Here is a 9739-nt window from a genome sequence, read left to right on the forward strand (position 1 = left end):
CTTCATTTACTTAAACATCTCATTGGTCCTTTTTTATATGTGTTCTAGTTTAAAAGTTTTAAACACTGCTGACCAAAATTGCACACAGTAATCTAAATGTGGTCTTGACAATGCCTTGTGGTGTTTCCACAGGTATATTCTGCCTCTCAGATAAACCTCACAACTTTAAAGATATGGGTCCTTGAAAATAAACACTCAGATAACCCATAAAAATCATAACAAAAAATAAGAATAATCTGAGTCATATTTATAATCATTACTTACCAAATAGGTACAACTGAATGCAATTTTCAAAAACAATAGAATTACTCAACATTTCACTTAAATGTTGAACTTGGAGTCATCACTGTGTTCTTGCAAAACATACACAGCATGTTGCATAGACTGTTGCATTGCTTTCATCCATCTCTGATTTGGAGCTAGCATTTGGAGATAGATTTAGGTTTTCATCAGTTTATTTTCTGAGTAGTTGGTGGGGTCTTCAATCTTGCCCTCAGCATGCAATCAAAATCTGTTTTGATATAGTTTTCTATGAGAGACTTCCAGGGACTGTTAACCCAAATGAGCCCTTCTCCAAAAGTTGCATGTTTCACTATGCTGCTTTCTGTGTATTCTGGCAGCACTTCCTGCATCCATTCCTCCCCTTTTTGGTAGATTATGTTTTTAAAACTTCAATGAATGGCTATGTGAGGTAGCTTGAGCACTTTTGTCAGGCCTCCTGGAAAAGCAACCACTTTAGGTCCAACTCTGCATAATTTTTCCTTGACATCATCTTGGATATGACAGTCCTAAAATTCAACTTAAGGCAACTTGGTGGATTGAACTTCCTTAAGATGCTTACTCCAACACCTTTCACTCCAGTTGGACATCATTCATCCATCTTTTTTCATTAACTGACACACAAACATTTTTCAGCAGGGTTTTACAAGCCATCGTTTTGCATTTGAGAACAAGCATGGGTTTGAACTTTTTTTTCCCACAAATGGAACAATGCAACACAACTATGAAGTAAGTTTTCTCATATCTTATAGTAGCAATAGGAATGCTTTTTTATCCATTTCATCAATGGTTTTGTCATTGGGGCACCAAAGCAAAGAGAACTTTGCCCATATTGTGCAAATCAGTTTATGCAAATTTTATGTTGATTAGGGTGTTCATTAGGGTGTTCAGTCAACTGGGTGACAACCAAATGGAAGTTCCCCACCTTTTCTAACAGGTGACTGTGTAACTGCTGGTTTGAGGTTTTATGAGTATGCCTGGAAAACAACTTAGGAACAAAAGACTGGGAAGAACATCCTGGGCCGTTAAATCCAGTCCCCTCTGTTCACAGGAAATCATTAGTGCAATGAATTGCCATAATTGCCACTTCAAACTTTCCCACTTGACAAGGAGTGGGAAAGACCTGAAACACCAGGAACATACTATAACATGCCATAGATAAAAGCAATGAAGACTGAGGGCACTGCCTATGTTCTGCTGCTACAGTGACAGGAGGCTAATGGGTTAATATAATATAGGAGATCATAGGAAGGGTTAATATAATATATTAATGGATTAATAATAATGGGTTAATATAGTATAGGTCACAGGAAGAGAACTATGTCCTTTGCAACAGAGGAAGGCAAAAACTCCCATGATCCTTTCCAATATAGCTTAGGGGAAGAGTCCTTCCTGACCCCAGACATGGCAGCTGGTTTGATCTTGAGCAGAAGAGCAAGCAAGACCTTTTAGCCAAGAACATCTGTGTTTTTCTAAGTAATGGCAGGAGCATCAATGCAACCCAGTCAGAACCTCCAGCCTTAGCTATCATCATCAGTCCAGTGCCTCAGAGATAGGAAAAAAGTCTCCAGAAGCCAGTAACATTAACAAAGAAAAAAGAGTCCTTCCTGGCCCCACCAGCAAATGCCCTGAGGCATGGAATTATCAGCCACCTTCCACATTGCGAGACTGTATTATCCTCATCTGGAGACCACAAACATATGACTCCATATCACACCTACTAATTGTACATCTTTTCTATAAATTTGTCCAGTTCAGCGATTCAGGGTCCTTGCCCCCACCACTTTGCTCGGAAGTGTATTCCAGAACTTTGCATCTCTGATATAAATCTGCTCTTAACTTCCAGTGTAAATTAATTGATAGCCAGTTTGTAGCCATTTGATCTTGTGCCAGTGTTGCTTTTGAAACTAAAAAGCTCTTCTCCCTCCCTAACATTGACTCTGAAAGTATTTGTAAAGGGTGATCATATCCCTCCTTAGTATCTGTTTTTTGTACCAGCTTGGGCCACCTTTAAAGATGTTGATTATGTTTTCTTTAGTTATTTCTTGTGCCTTCATCTGAATTTTTACTATTGATATTGTGTGTCATTACTGTTGATACTAGCTTGACTTTGCGACAGCACCTTCCTTGTCAGTTTAATCTCATTCTGAGTCCATTTAACAGTACCTTTCCAGCAAACACACTTCCTGCATGGTAGCTTATGCAACTGATCTTTCATTTCCAACAATCACGAGCATAGCTTTTGTCTATCCTGAATTCTTACCCTGAAGCATGATTTCCATGTTGTAAGGCATAGTTCAGAATTTTCAGGATAAATTCAGCTGGAAAACCTAAGCATGTGGAATTTTTTGGAACCACTTACATCTTGCTTTCATTAAGTCAAGAATATGAAATACAGCTGATCTTCCTTCCCCTTTTCTACTTCATGTTTTTCCCCAGGGAAGTGAATTCTCAGTTACTCTGACTCTGTATCTGGCTCTATAGCAAAACCAGAAAAATGTTTGATACTTTCCCTTGCACTAGCTGCACATGAGGATAACCCAGACTGCATCTGAATTAAAGCATTTTTTTTGAAAGGCAATCCTGGGTTATACATTTGAAAATATTTATTTTCTGACTTTACCTTGCATAACACACCCTAGCCTTTTTTACAATCCCATCACAGTGGCTCATGATCATCTTACAAACAACCAATAATCCCAGGTCTGTCTCTTCTTCAGTCGTCTCCAGTCTACATGCCCCCCATTTTATAGTCAGATTCCTTGTTATTGGTCCAAAAGTGTACATCACACTGTTGCTGGACACATAGCTTGCCCAGACCTATGTGCAAAATTTAAATGACTAAATTATAATATCAGTGCCTTTTGCACAAGAATGTAAACTTGTGACTGGGACCACCTGAAACATAACAACACAGTTAATCCCATCTCTGGCTTTGGTATCAAGTACACTCTGTTTGGTATCAAGTACATTCCATGCCCATCTACTCTAAATTGATTATGAATAAATTCCTCTTTCAAAGTGATTGCCTCTCCCTTCTTATCACATTCCTCACCAATCTAGGTGTCTGTGCCAGTTGGAAAATATTTTGGGATCTGCCGTATAACAATGATCTATATAGTGATTTACAATTCATGGTCTAGGTGCTCAATTCAAGTAATCAAACTCTACTGCAGTTAACCAAGTAGTATACTTCCGGTTTAGGGTGTTGGGCTTGAGCAATCAAGTCATACTATTGTTAAGCAAATGATAAACCTCCAGAGCGATCAAGGGTTTTTGTGCATGTCAGTTTCACTCAGAACAACCAGTGATGGATCCAAAAGGCTAACATTTACAACACAACCAAAGGACAATGACCCTCCACCCTGTCAGCTTTGTCCGGACCCTGATCTTCAACCCATCAAGAAAATATGCTTTGAAGCTATACAATTAAACAGTATAAGAACTAAACAGATTTGCCAGCAAGGTGTGTGCAGTCCAGGAAAGGTCAAGAAGCCATCCTGCCACCCAGCCAACAAGTAAAGGATCCACCCTTTGAGGCTGTGCAAGAACTGCTTCCTCCTGTATTGGGTAAAGATGAGGGGTGTGCGAAACAGGGTGCATTCGATTCGGATTCAGATTTGGCCTGAGTAGGGGACAGTGATTCAATTTGTTGATTCGGATCACTGTCCCCGATTTGATTTGGTTGTATCCAAATCTGAAGATTCGATGCTGATTCAGAGACTCAGCAATTCAGCCATAGGCACAGCTTTAAATGTTTTTTCTACATACCTTGAGGTACCAGGCATGGCTTGTGAATGCTGTGATGGTGGGGCAGATGGAGTGTCCCACAGGAGTCCACTGCTGAGCGCACTGGGGGGCCCCCCCACCCCCTCCCAGCTTGGTGAGTACCCCCCCCAGACCCAGGAGGCACCAGTTGCCGAGCCAGGGAGGTGTGGAGAGGCCCCCCAGCAAGCTGCCCAGCAGACCCAGAAATGGACTGGAAGTGCTTCTGGTCCACTTTTGGGCCTGCTGCTGAGCACACTGGGGAGCCCCCCGTGCTTCTGTGGGACACTCCATGCGCTCCAGCATCTCAGCATTCATGAGCCGCCTGCTACCTTGAGGTATGTAGAAAAAACATTTAAAGCTGTGTCAATGTCTGAATTGTTGAACCTTTCTGAATCTCTCCAAATCGATTTGGAGGGTTCTGATTCAATTCAGAGAGATGAAAGGGTCTCCTGATTTGATTCAGATTCAGAGATTCAGCCACCAAATTGAGCCAAATGTCCGCCGAATTGAATCAATGACCGAAGCTTTGCACAGCCCTAGTAAAGATCTCTTTGCAGTTAAGACAACACTAGGACTAATAGCTTATTTTATATTACTAAGGACTAATAGCTTGTTTTATATTAGGAAAGAGTCTTTTTCTGTTATTTAGTTTTGTAGCTTGTTAGTAGTTATTAAGACAAACCTTTCTGCTATTCATCAACTGAATGTTGTGTCAATTCATAAAGCACTGGGTTAAAAATTTGGTTTCTAGGTGCAACACTGTTAAACTTTATAGTCTCTAATGATCCATTCCACAAGATTATCTAGGTTGTACTGTATAATAAACTAGTTCTCTTCTCTCTTGATAATACTCCCTACTCCCAGTTTGATGTCGTCTGCAGATTTCATGAGGACTCATCTATCTCCAGCACTAAAATTACAATGAAAAATGTTAAACTATGTTAAGAACTGGGTCCAAGAGTGATCCCTGAAGAAGGTCAATGATATCTGCTCATCTTCTGATAATCCACTTTTCAACATAGGTGCTGTAGTCTCTTTAAAACAGCTCCTTATCTACCTCATGATTATGATGCATCCCTGTCCTCTCCAGTTTGGTCAATAATAAGTAACTTTTTTTTAATCTAGAAAAATTAAATTTGTTGCATTTCCCTTGCCCACAAAGTTAGTTATCTTTTGTCATGTTTTCTGTTTACTTCTATATCTTGGATAATTCTTTCCTTCAAGTGTCTGCTATAAGACTTTTCATATTACTTAACTCAAACTAACAGGCCTAGAGTTGCCTGGATCATTCTTGCTCCCTTTTATAAAAAATGGGCGCTATGTTTGCTATTCTCTAGTCATAGGGTACTGTCCTTGAGTTGATAGATTCACTGAAGATCTGTGCTAATTTCTATACCAATTCTTTTTTTTTAAACTTTTTATTCAGTATAGAAAGAAGACTTTAATACAGGAGAAATATAAGAAATATAAAGGAACTGTATGAGATTCGAGCTATTACCTCTTTACAAAAAATGCAATCATTCTTACAAATTGTTAACTCTACTATTGATATCATAAATTATATGTGCCAAGATATCATTCAGTAATATATATTAATATTCAAATAATCTGGCCAGTGATTCTGGCTTAATGGCTGGTGAACTTTTGTTCTCTGCATGGGTCAGTAATGGAATCCATATTTCTAAGTATCTGTACCTCTTTTGTCTCTTCTGTAATGATTGAAGTAGTTTCTCCATCACCAGGAGCTCCCATATTTTAGTGTGCTACATTTTCAGTGTGTGTGTGGGGTAGGGGGTCACATGTTATTCTTTGAATTGACACACATTAAAAAACAAGTGAAGGCTACCATTTCCAAAGGGTGCCTCAAATCTAATGAATTATGCCTTCAGTCTAATGAGGGGTGCCTTGAGTCTATAAAGGTTGAGAACCACTGCTCCACCCACACAATTTATTCTGAATTCCAACCCAAAAAACCTGCAAGTTCTCATCCATCAAATCCCTCTTATAGAGAACTTTTGTTTAGGGGCCACTTCTAAATTGCCTACATGAAAAGATTCAATATATTATTACAAACAATTGAAACCACGGGAACCAAAGAAAAAAAGGGAAGAAAAGAAAAAGATTCTCTTCTCTAGAGAACTTATGTTGCAGCTAGCTTTCTTTGTTTTTATCTTGTTAGACGAATAATTCATCACACTGGTGATTATATTTTATGTCTTGCATAACACCAAGGACATTGTTATGTATATGTCACCAATCAGGCTAATTTATCAAATCTGTATGCGGGCTATTATAATGCAAAAAAGTTTAATGGAATTTGAATTTTTACAAATTGCAATAATAGTGTATGTTATGGGAAGTCACTGAATCTATCTGCTGAGCAGGCTCACAAATTCAAAGGCACACATTTATTACAAATATTATCTAGACCTGGGGTAGGCAACGTTTTTTGGCCAGAGTGCTGAAAAAACCACAATGTCTAACTTGGAAGGTGCCGGAGTGCCGATGTGCTAGAGCCTGGAGCAGCTATTTGCAGCTTCCCGGCTGTAGCCGGCCCACAGAGCCTGGTCTGCTTGCAGCAGGGCTTGCAGCCTCCCAGCTGCCTGCTGGGAGCAGCCTGGGCTCTGTGGCTGGCAGCAGCTGTTAGAGCCTGGGCTGGCGGTGTTGTGCCGAGCAAAATGGCCTTGCGCGTCATGCTCAGCACACATGCCAGGGGTTGCTGACCCCTGATCTAGACAATCTACAGTACAGAACAAAATGGGACACTTTTAGTTTGACTCCTCCACATAGGCAGACACAGACTGTACATTGCACATTTTTTATTTTTGAGGGGTGAATTTTTAGAGCATTATGTCACATTCTCTGTTTGCTGTTTGTTGTTGCTCTAGTTAATGTTGTTAACCTGGGAGCAGCAGAGCAAAACCTGCTAGAATACACCTTTTAAAATTCTAGTAAGTTTTGCTGTACTACATTCACACAGAAGAGATTATAAATGGAAAGAGACATCATAAAGTCAGGGAGAGAGAGCAAGAGAGGATCAGCACAGAGCTATTGGAGATCAGTATAGAAAAGAACACACAGGAGTGGGTCACAGAAACACAGTAGAATTGGTTTAAAGTTTCTTGCAATTTACTATTTCATGGTTTGATGGTAGATTATTTTCCTTTAGATACCTGCATATAACTATACCCACTACGTTACTGATCATATTGTGTGAAATTACTTGTCAGACTTGAGTAATCATAGGCACACAAGGGGCAAAAGGGGTAAAATGCATTGGCAGATATGTGTGCACATTTCAGATGGCAAGCCACATCTCTGGTCTATCTGATAAATATGTATTCTGATTTAACTATCTTGAGAGAACATTACAGCTTTTCTGTAGTTATAGCCTATACATACATTTTTAATATTGCAATGATTCACAGCATCATCACATTAAAGTGATTATTCCTATTGAAAAATTTATAAGAAATGCCTATCGGCAAGTCTTATTATGAATAGAACATAAGAACTGCCATTTACTGAGTAAGACCAGTATCCCCACTGCCACCGCCCTGCACCACCTCCAGGCTGCTCTGGGCTCACTGGGTGGTGGTGGCGGCAATTGGGAGTAGCTGCTGGGCAGCCCTGGCATGGGCTCTGGGCAGCTGCAGCCAGAAGGGCCCCAGAAGTGGTGAGCAAGCCCACTGCCAGGTCCTGCTTTTGGCTGGTGTCCATCACTGGCCACTGCCACTCATTGTGGGCAGGGCTCCCCCTTCCCTCCCTTTCCCCCCACCAACCATCCTGCTCCTACAGCATGGCCCCGTAGCTCACACTAGCTTCTGGTCTGTGGGCACCAGGCAGGTGCCAGCATCAGCTGTGAATGCAGGTGGCAGCTTCCCTTTGGGGATTGGGGCATCTGCCCAACCCCTCCTTGGGGTAGAAGGGCAGCCAAAACGCCCTCCCATACCCACACCAGCTCCCTTCCATTTGCAGCCCCATCTCACATAGGGAGGTTTGATGAGCTGTTGGGGGGTGGGGGTCGTGGACTGCTGACCTGGCCTACAGCAGCTCTCCAAAATTCCTTATGTGGCCTGCAGGACCAACTAATTGCCCACCCCTGAGCTAGACTGTTCTTAGTGGTGGCAGATGACAGAACAAAGAGCAATGGTCTCAAGTTGCAGGAAGAGAGGTTGAGGTTAGATATTAGGAACAACTTTCTCATGAGGGGGTAGTAAAGCACTGGAATGGGTTACACAGAGAGGTTGTGGAATCTCCATACTTAAAAGTTTTTAAGACCTGGATAGACAAAGCCTTGGCGGGGATAATCTAGTTGGGGATAGTCCTGCTTTGAGCAGGGGGTTGGACAAGATGACCTCCTGAGCTTCCTTCCAATCCTAATTTTCTATGATTCTTTGATTCTGTATATTCAATCCCAGTCTAATTTATGCTGTTTACAGAAACCCATGTAGGTTTGAGTGATTTCGCCTTGGAGTTTTTGAATGTCTGTACTTAACCTTAATTCTAGGAAATTCTGATTCAGAGGCTATACCCCTAACTCCCATGTTCAATAGCTACCGATGCCCCTTTCCTCCAAATCTGTCCAATCCCTTTTTGAATCTGATTAAACCGTCGACCTCCACAACATCTTGTGGCAATGAGTTCCACACTTTAATTACACCTCATTTGTTAGTTTAAAACTTACCACTTACTGGTTTTATTTTGTGATCCCCTAGTTCTTGTATTGTGAGGGAGCTGAAAAATTAAACCATATTTATTTCTTTTTGCTATTTTATGTTTTGTAAACCCTTATCATGCTCGTCCCAAGCATCTTTTTTTTTAAACCAAATAGGCTTAGCCTCTTTAGTCTCCCCTCATATGGAAGCCCCTCCATACCACTAATCATCCTTGCTGCCCTTCTCTGTACCTTTTCTAGTTCTTCTATATAATTTTTTAGGATGTGGGGATCAAAGCTGGGCCCAGTATTCAAGGTTTGGATACACTATAGATTTATAAAGGGGCATAATAATACCTTCTGTTTTGTTTACACTTCCCTTCTTAATACTCCCTAACATTTTGCTTGCCTTTTTGATGAGTGCTGAGAACTGAACTAATGTTTTTAGCAAACTGGCCCAAATGACTCCCAGATCTCGTTCCTGTGTGGTAACAGCTAATGTAGAGTCCATCATAGTATAGGTATAGCTATTATAGTGTAGCTATTGATATCTGCCATTTAGTTGCCCATTCCCTTAATAGAGCAAGATCCTTCTGCAGTTCCTTAAAGCTTGCCTTAGTTTTCACCACTTTGAATAATTTTTTGTCATTCGCAAATTTGACCACCTCACTATTTAGCCCCTTTTCCCGATCATTTATGACTATGTTAAACAGCACCAGTCCCAACATAGATCCCTGGGGGATCCACTGTTTACTTCTTTCTATCCCCAAAACTGACCATTAATACTCACTCTTTGTTTTCTATCTTTAAACCAATTTCTAATCTATGGGTAGACCTTCCCTACGAGTGGACCTTGCCATGGCTACCTAACTTCATAAAAGCTGTTGATGGGGACCTTGTCAGATAATTTGAATATTTTAACTTTATTGCAGTTGAAAAGAAAAAAAAGCACTGATAATCTAATTTAGAATAGACAATGAAGATCCAAAGACCTCTCCTCTCTACATGCACACAAAGCTAATTAATAGCAGGAAT

Source organism: Alligator sinensis, unplaced genomic scaffold (genome assembly GCF_000455745.1).
Source record: "Alligator sinensis unplaced genomic scaffold, ASM45574v1 scaffold928_1, whole genome shotgun sequence".
Taxonomy (NCBI): domain Eukaryota; kingdom Metazoa; phylum Chordata; order Crocodylia; family Alligatoridae; genus Alligator; species Alligator sinensis.